This window comes from Ambystoma mexicanum, chromosome 13 (assembly GCF_040938575.1).
Source record: "Ambystoma mexicanum isolate Mex_15411 chromosome 13, UKY_AmexF1_1, whole genome shotgun sequence".
In the NCBI taxonomy this organism is placed as follows: domain Eukaryota; kingdom Metazoa; phylum Chordata; class Amphibia; order Caudata; family Ambystomatidae; genus Ambystoma; species Ambystoma mexicanum.
This window is the reverse complement of record NC_090938.1, coordinates 392,032,040-392,056,861: the sequence shown is the minus strand read 5'-3', so window position 1 is coordinate 392,056,861 and position 24,822 is coordinate 392,032,040. Positions and strand designations below refer to the sequence as shown.

The following is a 24,822-nucleotide window of genomic DNA, read 5'->3' as shown; positions in this document are numbered from 1 at the left end:
ACAATAGTCAAGGCAATTGCAAGAGTGGGTGCCTTACTGCCGGAACATGCCCAGTTGAAAATAAATGAATCAGGTGAATATGAGGGTGATGTAGAAAGTGAACTGAGAACAATACATATAGACTTGGAACAAACCAGGAATATATACAGGGGTGTAACAGCGAAATCACAGTGATGGCAGGGGAGAAGGATCGAGGGTGCGGGAATATGTTATGTGGGGACCATTTCAATGTGCAGAAAATGTAACTTGAGGGCCGTCTAGAATGCATGGATGTTGGTACCATTTCAAAATCAGAGGGTAGGATGTTTCATTGGAGGGTGGAGCGGGATTGAGAGGATGCACATGGTAAGCAAAGGAATCTGAGATTGAGACGAGTGCTACAAAAAAAGGGTGCAAGGTATAGATTAGTAGGTGATGGAGGCAGTGAGGTGGGGTTGGTGGGTGGTTAGCTCATGAATAAATGTAAAGGCCTGTGGCAAAAATGCAAACAGAGAGTAGTTGGACGATGAGAGCAAGCTCGCATGTAGGCAGTGGGGAAAAGGTGAGTGAACAGAAGGGGGGTGCTCCTATGAGCGGGAGGATAGCTCACGGGAGGATAGCTCAGGGGCAACGTGCTAGCCTTGGAAGCAAGACGACACGGAGCAACACAGGTTCGATCCCCGGGTCCGCACTTAGAAACCTCTGGGTATTATGCACGTTCTAAATAACCTATCATATCATGATGAGATCGCTGTATGCCAAGCATAGGTTGGGAGTGTTGGCACTAAATACGCTTCTCTTTAGATGGCGGGTAATTGACTCTGATCTCTGCAAATTTAGTACGCTTGGCAGGGAAGACCATGTGCATTTTCTGTTTTTATGCCCATATTAGTTAAGTCTTAGAAACAACTTACTGAAACCTGTTCTGTTGAGATATAATGTAAATTTATATGAAGCATTGTTACTGTCCAGGGGCACAGCCGGTAGCTTTGTTACCTTTGCATGCCTGGTTGCTTAGAAATAAATTCCCCAAAATCATCCAGGTGGTATAAGTGCTGGCATAGGAATGACTGGACTGTTTTTAACCCTGAAGGATTGGATCTGGTCCTCGTAAACTCAACCATTTTGTTATGGCACAGAGACCCAAAGAGGACAATGTTTTTATAGACTCTTTTATCATTGTTTGTTTATTAAGCACGTGTTTATGTATTCACTGTGATTGTTGTTGTGTTACACCTTTTTGTTGTTGTGTTACACCTTTTATGGTGATGCTGAAATAAGAATTATTCGACGATGATGAGAGGGGGGGGTGGCTGTAGAGGGTGTAGGTTTTGCAAAAGGTTGTATTTTGTCGAGGGGTGAAAAGGTGTACACGGGAAGGCCTAAGAGAAGGCTCAAGCAGCAGTCAAGTCAAATAAGGAACTGGGTAGAGACAAGAGTTTTTGTGGAATAGTAGGTAAGGATAGGGTGGATCTTCCCAATGTTAAGCAGGCTGATGGATGTATGTAAGTCATTTATATAGCGCAACACTATCTAGAAGGCTATGATCTGTCAGGAATGTGTTAGGGGAAAACTTGCGCCAAGGTACTGTGCATGCAGAACACTGCAGAAGACATTTAGCAAGTCTATCAGAAGACTATATTGAAATAAAAATGGACAATTATCTAAATGCATGACTTCATACTCACAAAATTGGGATCACAGATAACCTATTTAGAGAGATTAGCACTTTGAGTGCATATTAAAATGCAAAATTGTGTATTGCTTCAGATACATCTTTCAGAAAGTACTTAACTAACCTATCATAGTTCATCTAAAGAAGAATTATTGGACAAAAACACACTAACATTGACAACATTTTCACTTTGAGCACTTGGATACTATGTTTCAATTAGTTTCAACTTAGCCTAGACAAAGCCTGTATAGGTGAAACATGTGCATGTGCACCAGTTGGTTAATGTTGGCTGGTACTTCATGTTATGACGTGGTGTATAATGAAGTAAAAAATGGTTGCCGATTCAAATAGATGTCTGTGTAATAATGTTTCCAGTAATATTATATTTATGAATATTTTAGTTGCTTTGATCACAGTGCACCTCCATATATGGGAGTGCTTTCATTTGCCTAGCTAGAAGGCAACTGAGCGCATTACAATAAAGGGCGTGGGTCATAGAGGAGGGGATCATCTTGTAGATTCATGATCTTCATTTGATGGGGGATTGCCTTGTTGTTTTATGGTCCTCATTTGTTAGTGAATTATTCCTTGAAGAGTAGGGTCTACAGATCTTTCCTAAATTGCAGGAGGTAGGGAGCCAGCCTGATGTTAGCCGGATGGTTGTCTCAGAGTGTGGCAGCATAGCAAAAGAATGCTTGTTTTCTGGTTCTTGCCGTTCTTGGATTCTAGTCTGACAATATCTTGGATGCTGGTGTTCGTTAACCTCCTGAGATGGTGATCTTTTCAGCAAAGCATGATGGCATCTTGGACATTAGAAGGGGAGCGGGTGGCATCCAAGATTTCCATGTTTCAGGAGAAGGAAGAGATGAACAGAGTGGTAGGAAGCAATCCAGTGGATTACAGTTTCACAGAAACTGACTATAGAGAGGGCTAGGACCGAGAGAGGGTTCAAACACAGTGTCAGAGGCTGCAGAAAAGTAAAGGATGGCTAGAATGGAGGAGGGCTTGAGGTGGTGGACAGTAGATGGAAAGTCAGAGATAAGGGACAGGGCCAATTCTGTGGAATGCTGGCCTCGAACCCCGATGAAAAGGGGTCATTGAATCAGTCTGTTTCTAGGTCACTGGTGATCCTGCTGAGGATCACCCACTCCAGGATTGTATAGTAATAGAGAAGACAAGCAGGCTGGTAGTTAGCCAGACTTTTTGGTTCAGCAGCGGAGATCTTTAGGAAAGGCGCAGCAATGGCTATTGTGACGAATCCAGGGAATACGTCCCTTCTCCTCAAGGGGGTCCCAAACCCTTTGGGTCTAGGGAGGTGAGCCCACTAGGCAACACACTCCCTAGGGGACATGAAAAGTGGGATCTGTCAAGGCATCATGAAGTAACAGATTGACTTTTCTACAAAATGATTTATTTCTCTTAATTGTTAGGATGGAGTAAGGCCTAGCATGCCCTATGCTAAGGTGGGATTTCCCTACCTAAAAAAAATAAGGATAGTCTGTATCATTAAGTTCAACTCAAAAGTATGTCTGTGTCCAAAACCTATACAACTAAATATATACAATGTGTAGGGATATCAGCAATAAAAGAAACAGGGTTCCAATATAAAGTTCTGAGCTTTTTCCAGCTCCTGGCTTGCTTTTCTGATTCCCCTTCCACAGGTTCAAACAGGTCCACAAAAGGCCTTGGGTGTTCCCCTCCCCAAGTTCAACACAACTCCAAAGGGCCTCAGGGTTCCCTTCCCCAGTTCAACAGTTTCAAAGTGCCTCAGGGTTCCCTTCCTCAAGAATGCAGCTTTTCCAGCTTCAACATCACAGTTCAAATCTCTCAGCTTTCAATAATGATTCCAAATCAACTTCATAACCTTTCAGTCTTTTCAATAGTTTACGTAGATTGCTCTTTTCTACAATCACATCAGCACTTATTATTCAACACAATTTCTGTATCTTGACTTTCCTTTGTTCTTTTCAAGTAGGGATTATTCAGTCTATGGGCAGTTGTCGGATCACACAGTCCACCCAAAAAAGGTCACGCAAACCGATAACCCTTGGCACTTTGCTATATTCATATGTTCTCATTGGACTTCCTTGCTAACACAGGTTTTTCCCTCTTAACCTGTGTTATTAGTCCACATTCAATTCTGTTCCTCCTTGGCAGTCTCTTGACAATGCCACAACGTGACTCACACTATTCACTTTGTGGTGTTTATTCCTTGTCACCACCTTGCTTTCAGCTTGCTCATTTGTTATGACTTGCTTTCCACATAATTCATAAATCCTCAGTATTGGTCTTCACTTTGTTCATACTTTCTACATTGTCCTTCAAGGATCATTACTAGTTTTCACTGTGCTAGTCAATGCACATCACTTTCTTTTCACTTGTGGTGTATTTTCACATACTTTGCATATCTTTTTCTTCGGTGTTTAATAATTCAAAGAGTACTTTGCAGCTTGTCTGGTATTCCAAATGCTTCTTTTTGGTCCCCAAACCCATTCACTATAGGTTTCTGTTCGATCAGCATTTCCATCTGCCCAATACCAGCCGCTTGAGCGCCTCGTTCTGAGTGTTTCTTTTCTTTCACGCACTGGTGTCCGGCAGCTCCTCTGGGCGTCTTCCTTCTCTTCACCGGCTTTCTCTCACTCCTCGTGTTGTTGTCGGGAGCTCCAGCGAGGTGGGCTCACCTCTCTCGAACCTTGTTGCTGCGGTGCACTAGAGTCTTCTGTGTTGCACAGCTCTGGCTGTGGACACACAGCACATCGGACTACAGGGCTCTCGCCCCTCTCGCAGCCCGTTCTGGCCCCAGCGTCTCCCTCACTCCTCTGCAACGTACAGCGTCCTTTTTGCCTGCCCCTCTTCAGTCCGCTCCACGTCGGGTTGCCAAGTCCTTCTCCCCAGGCTGGTTTCTCCGACTTTCCCCTGCCTCTCCTTTTATGCACCTGTAGCCTCTCAATTGGCTGCAGGTTCAAGTCTTTGCCTGACCATAGATAACTCCATTAGTGGGACATGCCTGGCCATTGAGGTGGTGCTCAATAGTCCTCTTCCTCGTCTCAGTACCAAAGTGACGGGCGTGAATGGAAGTGTGCATAACTCTCAGTTGCCTCCTCCTCATCCCGGTCTTAAAGGAATAGGAATTTGGGACAGTTTGTATGTGTGAAAGAGGGAAGACTGACAATAACCTACAAAGGCAGGGGGAGAGGAGGGTGCATTCTGACAAGGGAAAGGGAGATACCATGCCCCACCTAAAGACATCCTCTCCCAAGGTCCCTCCACCGAGGTGATCCTCCCTCAAATATCCACCCAGGATCGGGATCCAAAAGTGATGGTCTTTCCCTGGCCACCTGAGGGGAAGATCTAAGGGCAGTAGATGGGAGGATGTCCTCAGGTTCCTCACAGATCTCACTGGGCGGGTGACTGTCCCTTTGGGGACAAGGAAGCACCAGATGGAAAATCTGTAACATCTCACTTTCTACCAAAGTCTCAATTGTTTGTTGGTTACATGGGGGATGAATACAATAGTAATGTATAGGGGCCTTTAAATGTAATTGGTGTGGCTGCTAACCCCACCTTGCTGTCAGAATTTAGAAACCAATGGACTTGCAGCTCTTGTTCCAAAGACAAATGTAAAAGTGCTGAGACCCTTACCTGCAAGGGGCAGAAACAGATTCTGGCAGTGAATCAGCCGCTGCAAGAGAGACAGCTGCTTGGAGGAAACCAACTGCTACAGGATGCTCAACCCAAGCAAGGCCACGCACAGCAGAAACCTGCACTCTAGTGCAGAGCCAATTCCGCCTGGTGCAGGGCATTGTCACATATGTGATGGGCAGAGGAATGCCTGAGCCTACGGAAAACTGCCGAGTCCAGGTGGGCATAGACAACAAGCCACCCTGGTCTACAGAGGAGAGAGACCAAACCACTGCAGACCCAGTACAGTGGCATGCACCACTTGCGCCATCCAAATGAAGCACTGTTGCAGGAGAACTGACAACCTGAGAAGCACGGTTCTGCAGTTACCGGAGCAGCCCCCTCACCCAACGAGGAAGGCCCGAGAAGAGCAGGTACACGGTTAACCCAGAGGAGACGGAGGAGGGTTAAAGAGCTCCAAGGCACTCCTCGAGACAAGCTGAAGAAACCGAGGGCCCATATCGGGCTACCAGATACCCGAGAAAGATGGAGACACCCAGGAGCGGTGAACTTGAAACAAAGACCCAGCAAGGAGGTTTCAGAGACCTGAGAGAAATAGAAACTCCCAGCAGGTGTGAACCTGAAACAAAGACCCTGCAAGTGAGTACCATAAACCTAAGTGAAATGGAAACACCTAGGACTGGTGAGCCCGGTTTGTGAAGTAGCTGAATTGAGCAGGGTTCGGAGCCTTAGTGAGTGTGAAAAGGGCATCCTTGTAGGTGGTTATAAGTGAAGGTAAATAGGATTTGCACTGCCGGTGTAGGGGCATAGTGTTCTTTAGCTGGCATATATCAGCTGTGATAATGGAGTATGGGTGAGGCCTGTAGAAAAGTTGGAAGCTTTGTAATCATTCAGAACAGGGGGCTGAGAGTCAGGTTCAAGTCTTTGAAGTCCTGTTAATTGGCGGCGGACTGTGGTGTAGAGAAAACAGGGCTGCCTGAGGGTCTGACCTCAGGCAGGTTTTTATTTTATAGTTTTATTTTGCAATTATTTGCAACGCACATAACCCCTAGGTATCTAGGTGCTAGTTTCATTGAATTGTGGAAGTGCAGGTTATTCATAACGCACTTGTTTTTTATTCAGGCGCAGATCTGAGATTCAAACCTGTGTGGCTCAGCGTGGTCTTGCTTCCAAGATCTGCGTGTTGCCACAGAGCTATGCTCCCTTTTAAACTTTTGTTTGAAAATAGAAGAGTTAGGGGGTAGCGAGAGAGGAAGAGGAACGGAGACGTTGAAGTAGGAGGGGTGGTCAGGTGGGAAAAGGTCTAGAGATAAGTTAGTTGTGGTAGGGGAGGATGATAGAAAGTCAAGAGAGTTGCTTTGAGTGCAAGTTGCTAGTCTGTGGAGGGTGGTCAAATAGAAGACAGCAGAGCACAAAGGAAAGATATTTTCTTGAGGTTTACATTGTATAAGAAAGCATTAGGGCCATGGGGCACGGCGGCAAGTATGAGGTCATGGCCATGGAAGGAAGAATCGTGGAGGCTCATGGACCTGTAGATCAGGAGGATAGTAAGAGGTTGAGGCCAAGGTGCTGGGTGGCAGTATGATAAAAGCAGGGTATGGGAACTCAGATAGCCAAAGTGGGCTAATGGGCAGGCCTAGTTGATAATCAAGCCAACCCACCTCCTCTCTTGTCCACCACAGAAAAGTGAATTAAGGTAACAAGAGTCAGTGAGAAGGGTAGCGAGTGTGGTGGTGGTATGGGCAATACAAGTTTCTGTGACACCCATGAACTTAAGTTGAGGGCTTTAGGAGCCTAAGTGGTCAGACGGGACAGATGTTCTACCCAAAGGGGTTGGTGTTCCATTATGTGGCTTATAGGTGAACACATGGACCAGGGTAATCTGGGATGGGTTAGGCATACATCTCTTTGATCTATTGACTCAAAGGTGAACATGGCTCAGATGGTCATCCTTTATGTTGTGTGAGTGACGAATCAAGGGAATTCAGCCCTTCTCCCCAAGGGGAACTGCCCCCACCCGCCCCCTCACCTGTGAGGCTAGCGTGTTGAGCCCACTCTGCAATACCCTCCTTAGGGGGGGAGGCAGGTGGGAGCTCACTAGGAGAGATTCCCCCTTTTGGGACAAGGACTCCGGTTCCAACGAGGAACTCCCTAGTGAACCTAGCAAAAAAAAAAAAGAGAGAGAGAGAGAAAAAAACACTACAGCAGGGAAGTCTCACTGCTACGTAGTGTATGAAAGGGGTGGAGCCTGGAGCATAGAGAGAAAACTGCTGGTACGCCAGCACAGAGCAGAGGCTGAATGAAATGGGAATGAGCAAGGAAACAGGAAACAGACTGAGCTGTGCAGCATCTCACACCGACACGGAGCAGAGAACCGAAGTTGGATGCGCAGTGGCCCAAAAGTGAGAAAACAAAGGAGAAGGAAGGAAAGTGGTGGCGCAACCACCGGAGACTTGTGCCGGACCTGTGGTCTTTTTAACAATGCTGATACAGCAGAAGTAGAACAAAACAGTAACTGAGGGACCGGAGAGCCGGCAAGTCTGGAGGCACAGAAGAGGAGACATGAAGGAAATCTCCAAGGCCAACCTGACAAAGCAAGAAGAAGCGCAGAGGGGAACGGAACCCCGGTTACATTTTCCCTACCTATCGCAGGTAACGGGGAAAACGGAAGACCCAGGAGGGGGGACGGAGAAGCCATATGGGAATGCTCATACACGTCCCAGTACAATAAAAGTAACTTTAATCTTAAAATTCAGCAAAGCAAATTAGGAATCGTATGGGAACCATACTCGTCCCAGTATAAATAGACTTTCATTCTAAGTACCAGTACAGCCAATAGAGATCATTACTGGAATACTCATAATCGTTCCAGTAAAGAAGAAGAGTATATCAATTGGATGGTTAGAAGAGTGAATGAGAATCATGACTATAACGTTCATACTCATCCCAGTGAGAGAAAGGAAAGCATGGGGGTCTTCAGGCTCAGTTTAATCGAGAGAGATTACGTCAAGAAGAAATAACAGAAACCAAGGAAAGCATGAAAGGAAGGATTTGTAAATCCCTAACAACCTTGCCAGGGGAAAGGTGGGCAAATCCTCTTAATAAAGGAACTTACAAAGCGAACAAGCAAGAAGCTGGTAACTATAATACACGAGAAAGGAAAGGAAGGCCCATGATAGTTCGCACAATCTCAGTTGATAAAAGCTGTCACAAAAGACCATTTCAAAATATCCTATTGAACTTAAGTTCACAAGAAGTGAACATAATAGGAGATGGGAGTCATTCTCCTGGCCTTATTTATTAGGTTAGTGGTAGGGTCAGATAAGGTTAGTTTTGGACAGTGGACTAATGACTTTAGACTTTCAATGACTACTGACAAGCAAGTAGGGACGCCTCTTAGCATAGGGGTTGAGTTATATTTATCTTTTTCTTTAAACCATTCAGTGAAATTAACTATCAGACTCGCCATCCTCCTTCTGACCCACCACAGTTGACAGACCTAGGTCAAATGGCAGACACAAGTCATCAATCTCCATCTCCAAGATTGACAAGACTGCAGGTGAAGATGTGAGCCTTGTTAAACAGGTATGAGCTTGATTTAGGAGCCCCAAGATTGGTGTGGCAGCAGGTGGGCAGACATGCCTAGACCAACATGGATTGCTTTGGCTTTAATCTTCCAGGTGTTACCTCTTTAAGATGGCCTAATCACTGGTTCCTCGCACTGGGGCATCCTATTATATTTCTAGGATTTATGGGGTCTAAAAGTTGAGTAAACAAATAATTGAAGTCCTGGGTGTGAGGGTGCAAAGGGCTGCGATTATCCTTAGTTTATAGACACACGAGAAATGGGACCTCTGCCATTTACCCATGTGTGTCATTTTGAAAGCAGTCTCTGCTTCTCTGGTGGCATGAGTTTCCACAAGGGCGTGATTAAGGATGTTCTCTATTACTTCACGTCTGGGTTAAATACATTACATCTAAAGGGGAATGCTCTAAAGGGTTAGAAGATGGGATGATGTAGACAGATGCAATTAGGTGATTGAAAGTGAGTAGCCACAGAGAAGATATTGAGCATTTGGGAGATAGGGAAGAAGGAGAGCAGTCAGGGAGCTAGATGGGAAGAGAAACTGGAAAGAGAGAGAGAGAGATATGACAAGCTTGTGAGAGTGACGGAAATACAAATGTGAATGAGGCTAGCAGTACAAGTGTGTGAGACGTAGAGAAGGGGTGACAAGACAATTGAGATAGCAAGAGAGGGGGAAGGCAGAGAGAGTGGTGGAGAGTGATGTGCAAGATGAGTTGTTTGAGCGAAAGATAGTAATCTAATGCGTCAGAGTGCAGCTTGTTCCATATTCACAGCCTCTTGGAATTAGGTACTGTAAAGGAGCGAGAGGGGAAGCTAGTGGGGCAAGAGTGAGAGGTAAGAAAGGGAAAGATGGGAATGCTAAAGTGTTGACGAGCAAAAATTCGAAGAGCATGTTCTCTGTGTGCTATTATGTGCCAAGGTGAGTTGTGGTGAGGGATTTGGGGTACTATCCCGCTTGGTTGGTACTGATGACTTCTTGACAGCAAGGATGGGTTGAGGGTTGCTCGAGGGCTGTGTGTAACATGTTGGCGATAGGAGAGGTGTAGTGTTTGGAGGTTGTTAATGTGTGCAGTGAGAGAGGGAAACTGTCTGAGGCGCTCGAGAGTAGATGGAGGAAGAGAGTGTTGGAGGAAGGATAATTACATTGTGGTGTGCAAGTGAGGGAGTTTGTGAGAAAAATGGAAAGAGGCTTAGTAATATCTGTGGGGGAATAGGGAGATATTGATGGCTGGAGAGGGAGAAAGGACTTGGGAGAGAGATGATAAGCTATTATTTTATGACTTTCACAGTACGCTGAAATGGCAAAAGTTACTTCTTAGGGGTGGTGCAAACCGAACAGTAGAGAATGATTATGGGTTTTAAGACTGGAAAGGTAGGAGTTTTAAGACCTTCATTAATGTCCCATCCTATTCTTTTGGGCAAATTATCCCAAAGTAATGCAGCTTGTACCAATAAGCCTGGACTGCCTTTCATTTCAGAATGTTCAATTATAGAGCAGAAAAGGGACGTATTACTCCAGGTGGTACACAGAGAATCACTTTTTCTATAATTTTTGTTTGCCTGCAAAGCAAATCAATGTGTTAGGGTACTGAAAGCCAATGAAGTACCCAAAGCACATGTTAGAAGAGAATGTAAGCTGCAGTGAAAGCCTTTGAGCTATATTTTGCAGTGATGTGGAAAGCTCATCTACATACTGTTGACATAATCTGATCTAGAGAGTATTAGATGGAGAACTTCTTGGACCAATGTGGGAAGCTCAGGAATACATGGAAAGAAGACATCGGACTGTCATGACCTAGCAACAAAAAATAAATGGGTGCATAGCGCTGTTAAAGAGATTTTCAAGTGTTATACCCCGTTTTTCTGTACTGGAGAGGACACTGTCCCTCATTTTTGTGTCAGCTAGGACAGCAAACAACAGCAAACAACAACCTTTCTGAGGTTTTACTTTTCCACTTCTTTCCCCATCCATTAGTTAGTTATAGACATGGTCTGTGAGAATGGCAAGCCGTGATGGGTTTGCATAGTTTAGACATTAACTGTTTGTTGCAGGTATATATATTGAATATTGTAGGAGTGAATCAGCTTTATTGCTGGGAGCAAATGCATTTTGATAAGTGGGAGTAAATGCATTTTGAGAAGAACGGGCAACAAAGCAGACCCCTCTTGTACCCAGCAAGTGGCAGAAATGTAGGAGATTCGGACCTGTGTGTTAATTTTACAAATTCTGCTTTGGCAGTTAACTTTTTAGAATTTACATTTTTTTTAAGACATTTTTCTTTTGATGGGGTTCCACCAATGTATTGTTATATTATTTTACAAAGCTTTTATACGGCACCAAATCGCAATTGTCGTGCTCTCAGAGCACGAAGGCTTGTCTGGAAGTTTGCCTGTTGGGCCCCTGCCAGGGGTATTCAGACTGTAGTCTGCAGAGGAAAAGAGACGGGGTGTAGAGGTAAGTGAAAGAAAGTTAAGATAAAACAAACAGAGCTTCAAGCAAAGGTGAGGCACATTGAAGGGAGAGGTATGATGTTTGCGATAGTTTATGTTCCTCTGTTGGCCTCGCACTTCCCATTCCCTCCAATTAATTATTTCCCCTATCCTTCACGTATGTTTGGGGCACTTTTGAAATTGGGATTTTGAAATCTTGTTCCAAAATCTGTTTCTTTTTTTGGTTATTTTTCATAACATTTTGGTAGACTCAAATGGTGTCATACAGATAGGCTGAACTGAAATTATAAAGATCAAATCCGTAATAAGCAGAGATGGTAGCAAAAACCTGTTTGAGTCTGAAAGAGAGAGGAATGTTCAATGGTGTCAAAAACAGGAGAGGAAAAGGTCAACACTTTGATACTGCCACCATCAACAGTCATTTACACCATCTAATTTTGAAACAGTCACTACAAGGAATCTTGGATGTTGTCTATTGTAAGGCTGGGCAGTGCTATAGTATTAATATTTTTGGGGAGAATACAACTGACAGAGTTAGATTGTTATTGGGACAAAGTACTGTTGCATTGTGATGGCATCAGAGTTTCTAAACTCCTTCAAGATTTGGAAGAATTACTTTTGCAATGGATTTAGTGGCACTTATACTACTAAAAGAGAATTTCTGTAGCATTGTAACAACATTGTTAATTATTAAAAGGCGACTTGGCCCAACGTCAATAAGCATCGGTGGCAGCCTTCGGGAAGCCATAATTATGTTATAACTAGGATAGACAGGTCATAGCTTACAAAAGTCACACAAGACGTTTGTCCTGTGTGACTTGTGTCTATCCTGGTTTGACAAGTTATGAGTTACAAAGTCACACATTTCTTCCCCCTAATAGAGCTCTTCTCTCCCGCTTGACTGGTCTGACCACCTGGCCATTGCCTTTCAATATCCCGCACACCACCCCAGTCAAGCACTTCCAGACAAAATTCATCAGACAAACATTCAGGTCCTTGAAGAACTTTCTAGTGGAAGCCCTCACAGAAGACCTCACATGGATTTAACACCCCCAACCGAACTGCGAATCTCTAGTGGAAACACTCGATGCCACCCTCTCAGCTGCCATCAACCGATGCACGCCTCTGCAATAGTGCACCTGCAAACCGAAACCGTCAGCACCCTGTTACACGCAAGAACTCAGCTCAGAGTAATTAGGAAACGAGAGAAAACCTGGTGCTGCTCCAAGACCGCATCTGACCTGCCGTTGCTGCTCCAAGACCGCATCCGACCTGGCGCTCCTCAAGGAACTTTGAGCAACCCACCAACAACTAATCAACAAAACCAAGGCCTCCTACCATCAGAACACCATAACAGAAGCCCACAACAAAAGCAGATCCCTCTTCAAAGCAGTCAAGCACTGTGTCTACCCGTGACCCGACACTGGCATACCACACTCCATCGAAAGATCCATTGCCATCAACACCTTCTTCATGGACAAAATCAGCAAGATTTGCCAGCACATAGACACCAGCTCTGCAGCCACAGACCCACCTCACGTCCATCCTTGTGAAATCTCCACACCCTGGACAACATTCAAGACCCTCTCTACAGAGGACCTGGTAAAAACCCTGACTGCCCTCAAAGCCACATCGTATATAGACAATATCCTCCCAGCATCCATCCTCAAGAATCCCTGCAGAAGCACTCCTACCCTACACGGAGATCATCAACCGCTCCCTAACTCAAGGCACCTTCCAGATCGATCCTAAAGACAGGACACATTCTCCCTCTACTGAAGAAACCCACTCTGGATTCTGACAACCTATGTAACTATCGCCCCATCTTACGTTCCTAGGTAAGATCATCGAGAAAGCGGTAGACATGCAACTGCAGCAACACATTGACACCAACAATCTCCTCCAAACCTACCAATCCGGGTTCAGACCTATCAGACCCAGATGCAGCATGGAGACAGTCACCATATAGGTTGTCAATGACACCCTCAACATCCTTGAAGACGGCCACCCCCACTTCCTGGTTCTACTCAACCTCTCTACCACTTTCGACACAGAAGACCACCAGGCGCTCACAGACACGCTACAACAGCGATTGGGGATCGGTGACCTTGTCCTATGCTGATTTAAGTCCTACCTCACCAACTGCCAGCAGTTTGTTCAGATGGACTCCGCTAGATCGCCAATGCTACCCACAGGGTTCCATCCTCTCCCAGTGATCTTCAATCTATACATGGAGCTGCTGCAAGCCCTCCTTCACCACACACAACATTCACATCCATCAATACACCAACGACACACAGCTATACCACAATATCAACTCCATAAAGGACATCCACAGGCTCAAAACCTGCCGCTCACTGATCCAGTCTTGGTTGTCCAGTGCATACTTGAAGCTCAACCCCTGCAAGACCGAATTCCTACTTCTCACCAACAACACCGAACACCCAGACATACAGACCTGGCCATCAACCATGAACCCCGAGGGCTTCACACCCGAGCTCACCCCTTGCGCCAAGTCCCTCGGGTTCCACATCGACAAGCACCTCTCCTTCAAGACAAACATGGCTAAGAAAACGCACAGCTTGGTATCAGCTCTCCCTCTTGCGGGAAGTCAAGCCCTTCCTTCCTCTGGACAGCTTTAGATCCACTGTTCAAGCACTGGTCCTATTCCACCTGGATGTGGGCAATGACCTCCTCTAAGGCCTCCCATTGTCCTCCCTTGTGCTCCTGAGAAGTGTCCTATACACAGCTGCACGCCTCATCAAGGGTCTTCGCAGATACGACCACATCACCCCGGCCCTCATCGACCTTCACCACTGGTTCCCACTGCACGCACAAATCACCTTCAAGTCTTGCTGCATCATTTACAAGGCAGTCACCCTCAAGTCACCCAGCTACCTTGCTGAGAATGTCAGCATCTCTGGTGGATAGCGCTCCACCAAAGGCCAGGACACATGCAGACTTCAAATCTGCTGCTGCAAAAAAGGAAAGGACCAGAAAACAAATCTTCTCTGCCTAGGTCCCAGGAATATGGAACCTTCTCCTCATCCGCATCGGACAGGCTCCGTCAATTCAGAAAAGAACTCAAGGCCAATCTCTTCAGGGAGTCTCTCCTCCTCAACACCTAGGCCTAAACTTTGCAGCCGCACCACCTGACTCACTTGACGCTGTCCGCCCCTCTCCTCCCTGCCACCCAGTACAGCTGCACTCCTGCTCCGTGGCCCGCTGTATCCTACGCCTTCCTGTTTATCTGTTATGTTATTACCTCTGAAAAGCGCTTTGTTATCCATCTGTACTGTTGTATAACTCTAAAGCGCCCTGTTGTATATCTGTATTTTTGTATACCTCTGTAAAGTGCCCTGTTGCTTCTCAAAGCAAGGTCTGCACCCAATAAATACCATAATAATAGTGATAATAATAATATTAATAAAATAGTGAGTCTGGTGGCACAAAGCAGATTTCTTAAATCCAACAGCATCTTCTATCTGCTCCCATGTAATTCTGCATGGGCATTAGTTCATGCATCTGCACAAAAGATACCATTGGGCATAACGGTATGCTTCCCATGCCCCTAAACCAGACCACATGACCTGGATGAGGATGGGATTGAGTTGTTGAAGGGTAGGGCATCATGTGAGAACCCTTAAAAAAATGCCTGCCTTTAAATGACTAGTGAAAAGCGTGGAGAAATAAAAGAAATGTAATTTCAAATAAAATGTAGAAAGCCTACTGCCATGTAGCAGTGCTGCAGAGGTACTAATACACAATGAGGATGGCAAGTGAAAGACAGTGAGAAAGGATGTCAACACAGAGGAAGACTTCGATAAGGAGTCGACAAAAGAGATGGTGAGTGAAATAGGAGATAGTGAGGGGGCGGGGGGGTGTATTTCATCAACTATGTCTGTAGCGTTTGACCATGCTCATACATAATCGTGGTATCCCATTTGCTATGTGTCTGGTTTCTGATTGAGTGCATTATTACTAGCCTGCAAACCATTTTTTTCCCAGTAGTTGAATAAAGAGCAACAGAATTTAGACTGCAACTGAAAATGACCATTCACCCATCACGTTATGCTTGTGTAAGGGTGCCCATTGGCATGTGTAGTCTGATCTTTTTTGGAAACTATATCAGTGTTTTTTAATGCAAGAAACTATGCCTTTAAATATAGCCCGTGATGCCATCTTCGGGCACTGCCATTCATTGACAATAGGGTGGCATTTGCAAATTATAGGCTGTGGAGTGATATGGATTATTTTATTGTGGGTATCATGTTTTTGGTGGTATATTTCCAAAATGATTTGCCGCAATGATTGTTAAGGTGAAGGCAGCACTTTGAATATGTGTTGTTGTATGTGGCGACCAATCTAGTAATTGCAATTGTTTACCCGTTTACTTCATTTTCAGTTCAAATTCAAAGTTTACATGCAACATTTTTTATTTGATATTGACTGCAGTAGGGGATGTTAAGAATGATTGGGTTGTGTGTCACACAACATAGCATATCTATCAAGAAGGCTCTTGGTACCATCTTGGAATTCATTTTAGTTTTTTATTTAGGGCAAGCTAGTTCATGTCAATCAAAGGAAGTGGAAGGAAATCAGGCATTTATATGTGTGTTTTTTTAATTGTTTTAAATATTTTGTTCATCTTGCATAGGGTTAATTGTATATAGATAGTTCCTGATTAATCGTATTGCTGTATGTTTTTTTTGTTTCCTGCATTAGTTATTTCTGTCATGGATATTGCTTTGATTTTTTACAGCATTACTTGTTGCTTTTGTTCCAATGATTTGAATGTGTTTTTGAAAATGTATAAAGAGTTTTAAAAAAAAAAGGAAATCCGACATGATACCATCTGACTGCAGTTAATATCAATTCTCGAAAATAGGATACCATTGGTGTTCAGTCAAAAATAGCATCTAATTCTGTAGGGCTCCAAAAAGCACTGGTTCTCCTCTGTCTCAAAAAGTATATTTCATGTTTTTGTATCTTTAGTACATCATATGACAATATTTTGTAAAACTAGTATCAAAACTTCTCAATCATACATTTCCTTTTGTTTATACCCAGTAAGGTGTTTTATCTTATTGGGGTAGTACTCACTTTTGCACCTCAATAGGATAGATGTAATTTTTGAGTCTATCACTCTTCGGTTTTGCAACAGGTCCCAAGGTTGCTCTGCATAGAGTCCTAAGCTGCACCTCACTGATGACACCCAGTGAAGCGGAAATATGTTGCAGTGTGTACGATACCTTAGTGGTTTAACGCCAAAGGGATAGGACTTAGCAGTTTGGGCTGCAACGCCCTTTATGGGTTGAGGCGAAGCCTTATTTGCATATGGCATTTCCCCCTTCTGTAATGACACCGCAGCATGAAAACAGTGCGTGGGGGATTTCAAAGAGCAAAAACCTAACACCCATCACTATTCAGGTTTGTAAAAGCCACCCTGAATGAGACTCGTATGCCCAGGTATGTGTCCTGACATTGCACTGCCAAGAGTGCCAAGTTACACCTTGCTGATGAGGTTCAATGAGGCTGAAACATCTCTGTGGTTGCTTGTTGTCTGGTGCAGAAGGAATGTGACCTACTCATTTTGGCTGGACTCATCCTTTTTGGGTGGGACAAGGCCTGATTTGCATGTGGTTGTTCCATCACTCTTCTGTTTTGCAAAAGTGCCATAAATTGTGGCGAGGACCACAGGTTGTGATCTCAGAGTTGGCCACATTAAATTTCAGTCTATAAACTATCCCTCCAAATGTTTTCTGCGGACATGCTTTTGGCAAACCAGGAGGTGAAAGCAGTAAAATCACCATCTAGCTGTAGCAAAGATTGTGCGTTATAGGCAAAGGTATAACACGTCTTGCCAAATGAATGTAATCATTTACCCAACATCTTAGGTATAGGGCAAAAAGAAAAGACAGTATGGTGGCAGCATTATGAACTCGACAAGGTATCAAATGTGAATCAAGTTCAAAATCAGCCAAGTGGGACTTTTGGAGAGTGACTGACAAGAAACGATCATTCTAACTCTAAACGCAAAGTGATATTAATGGCCAAAGAGGATCATCTGGTCAACAGCGTCAAAGACTGTCGTCCAATATGGAAGAGCTAGCATTATGGCATTGCGCCACCAGGCAGCATTCTAACGTCATCCACTAATGAACAGGCAGTAGACTCTGTGCTCAAGCCTGAGCGAAATATACAAAACTGAGGTTTGATGGATAGAAGGTTTTGAATGACTCCTACCGTCTTAGCGACAGTCTGCTCGTTTACAGCCCAGAAGGATTGTGGCCTCAATGAAAGATTGAAGCTGTTGAGTAACAGTTGACCCAAGAAGCAGAGAGAGTTTAGATAATACATTTGCTAAGTTTGCAGGATCTATCTAATCTTTGTTTTTTCCAGACAGGGTAGAAACATGCATTTCGAATGGATTGTGTCCCACAACGTATTCGTCATCTCAGATGTGTTTGCCCAGCTTTAGCTGCTTTGGAAATTTGATCTCGGCAGAGGGTGCCGTGCGTCGATGTAGTCGAGTCGAAGTCCCTTGAAGGCCTCCGTTGAGGGTGACGTCATCAGGTATACAAGTAGCAGGCGCGGCGCCCGTTGGCCTCAGTTCCGTTTTTCCGCAGTACGTGTTGTTTCAGAGACTCGGCGCGCCTCGATAGTTCTGTGAGGCAGTTATTGTGAAGCGATATTCGAGAGGTCCTCGTCGTCGAACCAGACCACCCCGCGTTCGGGGTTCAAAAAATGTAAATCCTGCAGTTCCAAAATGTCCATCACGGATCCGCACCGAGAATGTCTGTGGTTCCTCGGTGAAGGCCACGACATGTTGGCCTGTTCGAAGTGTCAGGCAATGACGGGTGAAGGCCTTGCTAGAGAGGAAGGGAAAACTACAGGTAGGTCAAAAACCCGACCGAAAAGCCTCAAGCGTCGAGTCGAGATCCCATGAAGAGAAAACTCCTCGACGCGAAAGGCAAAAGCATCGGTCTAGGTCCCAAAGTGGTTAACACCACTCCTTGTCATCGATGAAAAAGTCCAAAAAAAGATGCCATCGGTCCCCTTCCACCTAGTCTTTGGACGAATCCCCCCAACAAATGAAATGCCCCACAAAACATTCTTCCTCCGAAGAATGGGAAGCATTTAGAATTAAAATGATGGAGGTTGGGGATTCCAAGATGGCGGCCGCAGCGTAGAGATGTGTCTGGGTGTCTCTACTGCCGGGCAGCAATAAATAAAAGGCGTTCAATTAAGGCAGCGAGCAGCCTCAAGTGGTGCCCATCCATCCCCTACGAGATGGAATGGGCAGGAACAGCAGCGGAGTGTCTCTGGTGGCGGACAGCATAGATCTGGAAGAGATCGGATCGGTGTGGCGCTCCTCCCCCACTGCTGCAGCAGCGAGATACGAGGAAGCGAGACAGCGCAGACGGCACCGCCGGAGAGGCCGGGCGCCCTTGCAGAGGGAAAAGGGGGTGCCCCCTCCGCCATCTACAATCTAATCCACGCAACGAGGTGCGGGCTGCATTCCTGTGGCTTTTGGGTGGCTGCGGCAGTGAAAGAGTTCGGGCGGAGGAGCCGCCTGTCCCAACGGAGGGGAGACAGGTCCCCACCGCATGAGCGGGTGCAGGTACCTGGCTGGAGTAAGGACGTCTCCAGTGCGGGACGCTCCAGCTGCGAAAGGCTGCCTCTTGATGGCCACAGGAGGCTCTGACCGGGACCCATGAGCACACAGAGAAAAGGTCTGCACCCCATCGGAGGCAAGCCAAGGAAGGTGAGGAGCGGCGGGGAGGGCCCTGAAACATTTGCGAACCCGGAGCAGGAGGCAGTGGGAGACTTCTGGCCTCCCACAGTTACAATGCAGGAGCAGTGGGGGGGTTCCGGTGGCAATCACCGCAAGGTGCACAATCGGGGAAAAGGATCGGTGCAGATTCCCCCCCATCTTGCTAGTGGACAGCAGAGAGGAGCAGGAGGTGAAGGTCTAGCGGTGGAAGGCAGGAGAGAGGAAGGCCCCTCCGGTGCTAGGGGCAGAAACCCTCCAGAATACCAGTAGGAAGGGGTGGTGATGCACCCCCAACTTGCGAGATCACATTAGTCACCAACTACACAGGGGAGAACTGGGTAGTGCAGCCCCGCTGTAGCACCAATAAGACCTGTCCGGCCCGTCTCTTGGCCTGGAGGGAAATCCATAAGAGCCCAGCAAGGAGCTGGGGGTGGGGGGAAGTGTTCCACCCTCCCATGAAAGGAGCTCGGGGCCACAGGGGGGGAGCTTCCGGTTAATTAGGACTCGCGTGCAAAGCACAGAGTGGAGCAGGCCCTTTTCTGACCCCACACAGCATGTCCAAGGGACGGGGGAAGGGTGGAGCACCCCAAACGCAGCCCATCTCAACCAGGCAGGACTCGAATTTAGTGCAAATGTGGGCCTCAGAATCTACTATTAATCCTAAAGGGAAAGGACAGGAGGTTTTGCAGGCAGAGCAGTCTCTCATACCTCAAGCACACGCCTCAAAAGAGGATCTCCATACCTGGTTCAGGGAATTGCGGGAGAAATTCATGTCCATGGTGCAGGATCAATTTGGCACGCTGAGGCAGGACATGAAGCAAGCGCTGCAGGAGCTCAGGACAGATGTGTTGAAACTAGAAGAGCGGACTGACACGCTGGAGAGAACAGTCCAAAACGTTGAGGAGGAAGCTCCACAAAACGGGGAATTGCAAGAGCTCCTGGTGAACCTAACCCACAATCTGGAATTATAGTGTGAGGACTTGCTGGATAAGGATCTCAAATCCGCCGTCCAGGAGGAGTGAAAGGGGGCACCCCTGCTTGGTTCCCCTTGAGAGTTCCACCCTGCCCGTGAATTCCCCATTGATGCCTACTCTGATCGAGGGAGAGTTGTAATTCGCCCTAACCATCTTCAGAAAATTGTCCCCGAATCCCATCCGCTCGAATGTTTTGAATAGAATTGACCATTCCACCCGGTCAAATGCCTTTTCGGCATCGCCGCCAGTAGTAACGCCGGGGTGTGCATAATACCCACTTTCTGCAACAGGTGCGCTATGCGTCTCAGGTTGTCATGCTTCTGCCTGCCTGGTATAAATCCTGATTGATCTTTATGAATCAAATCGGGGAGCAGAGGGGACAATCTTGAGGCAAGAATTTTAGTGTAAATGTTTGCATCCTGATTTATCAGGGCAATTGGACGATACGACCCTGGAGACGCCGCATATCTTCCCGCTTTATGGAAGACCACTACCTCCGCCTCATTCATGGTTGGGGTTACGTTTCCCTCCTCTCTAAAGGAGTTGTACAGTTTGGTTAGGAATGGGACCAGATCCTCTGCATATTTTTTATAAAAAAGCCGCTGTAAAGCCATCAGGCCCCGGCGCCTTGCCCGACTGTAGTCCCTTTATTGCTAGACGCACTTCTTCCTCCCTAAGTCTCCGTCCAGCCCTTCCCTGTCCTCGTCAGATATTTGTGGCAATGTGAGAGAATTGAGGTAGCTGTCTTGGTCATCCCCACCCAGCCTCTCTGTGGTGTATAAGTCTCGATAGAAGACTCTAAACTCCTCTCCCATCTCAGCGTTAGTGGTAAGCTTTTCCCCCTGCTTATTGCGTATTTCCCTGATAATCACCTTCTGTTGCTTTGTGCGTAGTTGCCTCGCTAATAGCTTGTCCGCTCTGTTGACTTTCATGAAGTACCAATGCCTGAGATGGAGGAGGCCCATCTCTGCTTTTTTCGTGCGCAGCACATCTAACTGTCCCTGCACATGCCTCATGGCCCTTCTCAGGGAAAGTTTTGGATTCTTTATGCATTCCCCTTTTATATCAGCCAGCTTTTTTCCAGTTCTCTCTCCCATGCATGTCTCTGCTTGTCTTTGGTCGCTTTCATTGCTATGAACTGCCCCCTGATGACTGCCTTTATGGCCTCCCAGACCGTACCTAGCCTTACCTCGCCCGTGTCATTAATGGTTAAGAACTCCTGTATCTTCCCCCTGATATCTTCCCCCAAAATTGGATCGTGGAGAACCTCCTGTGGAAGCTTCCATCCCCATAACCCCTTATTCCCATATGAAATCTTCACATCTATCCACAGAGGGGCATGATCTGATACTGAAATCGGCCCAATTTCCATGCTCAGTACTTTCCCCATTAGCCCGGCCGTTGCCCAGAATGAGTCTATTGGCGACTTCGAGTTGTATACATGCGAATAGTGGGTGTAACCTCTTTGTTGATCATTATGCGCTCGCCATACATCTACTAGTGTCAGGTGATTCATCAATTTGCGAAGGGGTTTCGAGGGCACCCCCTGTCCTTGCCCACCTCCCTAACTCCTATTCATTACCGGGTGCCACGCCATATTTAGGTCTCCCCCCAGAATGATTTCCCCCTCCGCGAATCCCTCCAGTTTCCCCAGTGCCTCCCTCAGGAAACCGTCTTGCCCCGTATTCAGTGCATAGATAGCCGCTAGTGTGATGAGGAGCTCCTTTATCAGAACTTTTGTGAAAATGTGCCTTCCCATTTTATCCGTTAGTGCCCCATGGAGCAGGGCGTTCCGACTTTCATGGACTGCTATCAGGACTCCTGCCTTTTTGTGCTGAGCGTTGGACTGCCCTAACAGGTCACATCCCTTTATGTTCAGTTTATCTTTATCACGCAGCCTTATGTGGGTCTCTTGCAGCATTATAATGTCTCCTCCCTCCCTTTTCAGCAGTCCCTCCACCTTTTTCCTTTTGACGGGATTATTAAGCCCCCTAACGTTAAAAGATAGGATTCGTACTTTATCCATGGGCCTCGCTTCCTAGTGGAATTGTGTCGCCTGTTCCTGAACTTCTCCGAGCTACCATCCAGCCCCCCCCTTCTTCCCCATCCCTTCCCTCCCCTAACTTCCCCCAACTCTTTACAACCTTCCTCCTCCCCTTCGCTTTCCCCCCCTTCCCTCAACTTCCCCAAATAACCAACAACTAACCCAACGAGGGACCAGGGAACTAAGGTTGCTAGGGCGTCCCGCCCTTTGCTCCTGACCCTCTGCTTACTCGGGTGTAACTGTGCAGGGAATCCTAAACCCCGCATTTACCTCACGCGTTTCTGGATTCCAACTCTGCCGCCCTCCTCTGGGCCACCAGCTCTCATTCAGCGAGCTGCCACTGTCCACTCTCTTGCCCGCTATGGTCCCAGCTCCTCGCCTGATGACTTTCTCGAGTTCCTTCGAGAGATTGTAGCGGGCCCCACGCCCCGCTTCCCCCCCTTTTTGTAGGGTTTTCTTGTTCTGCACCGATTTCCATCCGGACAGGTTTCTGCGGCGTTCCTCCCTTTCCCGTTGGGATTCTCCTCGTTGCTGTCTTCTTGGAGACCCATAACCTGCAGGCCTTCCTCACACGTTTGAACTCTCCTCTGCTTACCATCCCACGTGAATAGGAGGCCAAATGGAAAGGTCCACTTATATCTTAATCCCCTGGCATTCAGTTCCTTGATCACCAGTGCCATTCTTCTTCTTTTCTGCAGCATTACCAGGGCGAGGTCCTGATACAATTTAATTTCCACCCCGTTCATCCGGATGTGTTCGATGTCGCGCACCCTCCTCAGGATCCTTTCTTTTTGAGGGTATGAGGAGAGGGCTGCCAGCACATCTCTAGGGCGCTCCCCGGGTTCGCCTGTTCTCCTCGGGCCACCCTGTGAACCTTCTCGATTCTGACTTCTTCCTCTCCTTCGGCCGCCAGGATGTCCCATCCATGTAGCCTTACAAAATAGGGTGGCTAAAAATTGGGAGACCCTGGACTCAATTCCTCCTGTGAATAAGTCCCTCACATCAAAATACTGCCCTTCCAGTAGCGACCCCGGCTATCTGTCCAAACGCCCCAATCCCGAGAGTCTGGTGGTCCAGGCAGCCACAGCTTCAAATAAGGTAGCGTACCCTTCCATCCCTCCGGATAGGGACGACAAGCATGTAGATGGTTGGGCACGCAAGGTATTTTCAGCTGGGAGTATGGCGTCAAAATCGGGCAACTCCACATGTGCCTTGGCAACATTTTCGTACACTCTGTGGGAGTGCATTGCAATGGCGGTGGAGCACATACCAGAAGGGGAAGAAAGGGAAGGATTCCTAGCCATCGTTAGAGATGGAGAGGAGGCCATGCAGGAATCCCTTCAGTCTGGATTGGGCAATGCAGATAGTGTGAGCGGGTCCATGGCCGCTAGCGCGGTGATGCGCAGATTTGCGTGGTTGCGAAAGCCGGGTTTCGCACCAGACGTGCAAAACAGTCTTTTGAACATGCCCTTTGACGGGTCTCACCTTTTTTGGCAACAAGGCGGATGAGAGCCTTGAGAGGTCGCAGACCTCAAAAGCAGCTGCCAAATCTTTAGGAGCTGCTATTAGGCAACCTCAGCCTTTTCGTGCATCAGGATAAATCTTGGAGGGGACGATCCTATTGTTACTACTCCTCATATGGAAAGGCGAGAGGAATGGCCAGTCAAAGAGGCCAGAGAAAAGCCACTCGTGGTGGACGAGGAAAATGTGCAAAGCCAGCCCCAGCTGCAGCCTCTTTACCATCAGCGGCCGCAGCAACCGCCACAAAACCACTTTGAGGACTTGCATCACAAGACACCTGTGGGAGGCAGGCTGTCCCAGCATCTGCAAGAATGGCGAGCCATTACTTCAGATGTTTGGACTCTAGAAATAATAGCCCAAGGTTACTGCCTCCCTTTTCTAACGCAACCTCAAAGCAATCCACCAGGGAGACACTCTTTGAAGTTTCCAGACCCGCTCCTACAGCAGGAAGTCTTAACCCTGCTGGAGAAAGGTGCTATAGAACCAGCACCTGTAGCTGAGAGGAACAAGGGATGGTACTCCCCATATTTTTTGATTCCCAAAAATGACAGAGGACTGAGAACCATCTTGGACTTAAGAGGCTTGAACAAGCGCCTCAGGAAGGACAAGTTCAAGATGGTCGCTCTTTCTCAGATCCTTCAGGCCCTTCAACTTCAGGACTGGTGGGTGTCATTGGACCTCCAGGATGCTTATTTTCATGTGCCAATACATCTCAAGCACAGAAAATAGCTTAGGTTCGTAGTTGGCGACTCGCACTATCAGTTTCGAGTCCTGCCTTTCGGGTTGACCTCCGCCCCGAGGGTCTTCACCACGTTGATGGTAGCGGTGGTAGCGCACCTCGGGAGAGGGGGGATTCACATTTACCTCTACCTGCACGATTGGTTGATCAGGGCGCATTCTGCCGAACAAGCCTTGGTTCATCTGAAAGTCACCTGCCACTTTCTCCACAGACCGGGCTTCTCCCTCAATTTCAAGAAGTCTCAAATGACATCTTCCCAACAGCTCCAGTACATAGGGGCTGTATTAGACACATCCTTGGGAAAGAGCTTGCCTCCCAAGTCGAGGGCTCAAGACATTCTTCAGATGGTTTCCAAATTTAAAAATGCCCAAAATCTCCAGGCCTACGACTTTTTGAGGTTGCTTGGCCTCATGGCATCCTGCATTTTCCTAGTG

At 46.8% G+C, this 24,822-nt stretch overlaps 2 protein-coding genes across 2 annotated transcripts in view; one reads left to right on the top strand and one right to left on the bottom strand.

Moving 5' to 3' along the window:
- THTPA (thiamine triphosphatase) overlaps positions 1 to 24,822 on the top strand; it is a 1,084,607-nt gene that overhangs the window by 366,360 nt on the left and 693,425 nt on the right. The window lies entirely within an intron of this gene.
- Positions 1 to 24,822, bottom strand: part of ZFHX2 (zinc finger homeobox 2) — a 394,460-nt gene that overhangs the window by 7,000 nt on the left and 362,638 nt on the right. The window lies entirely within an intron of this gene.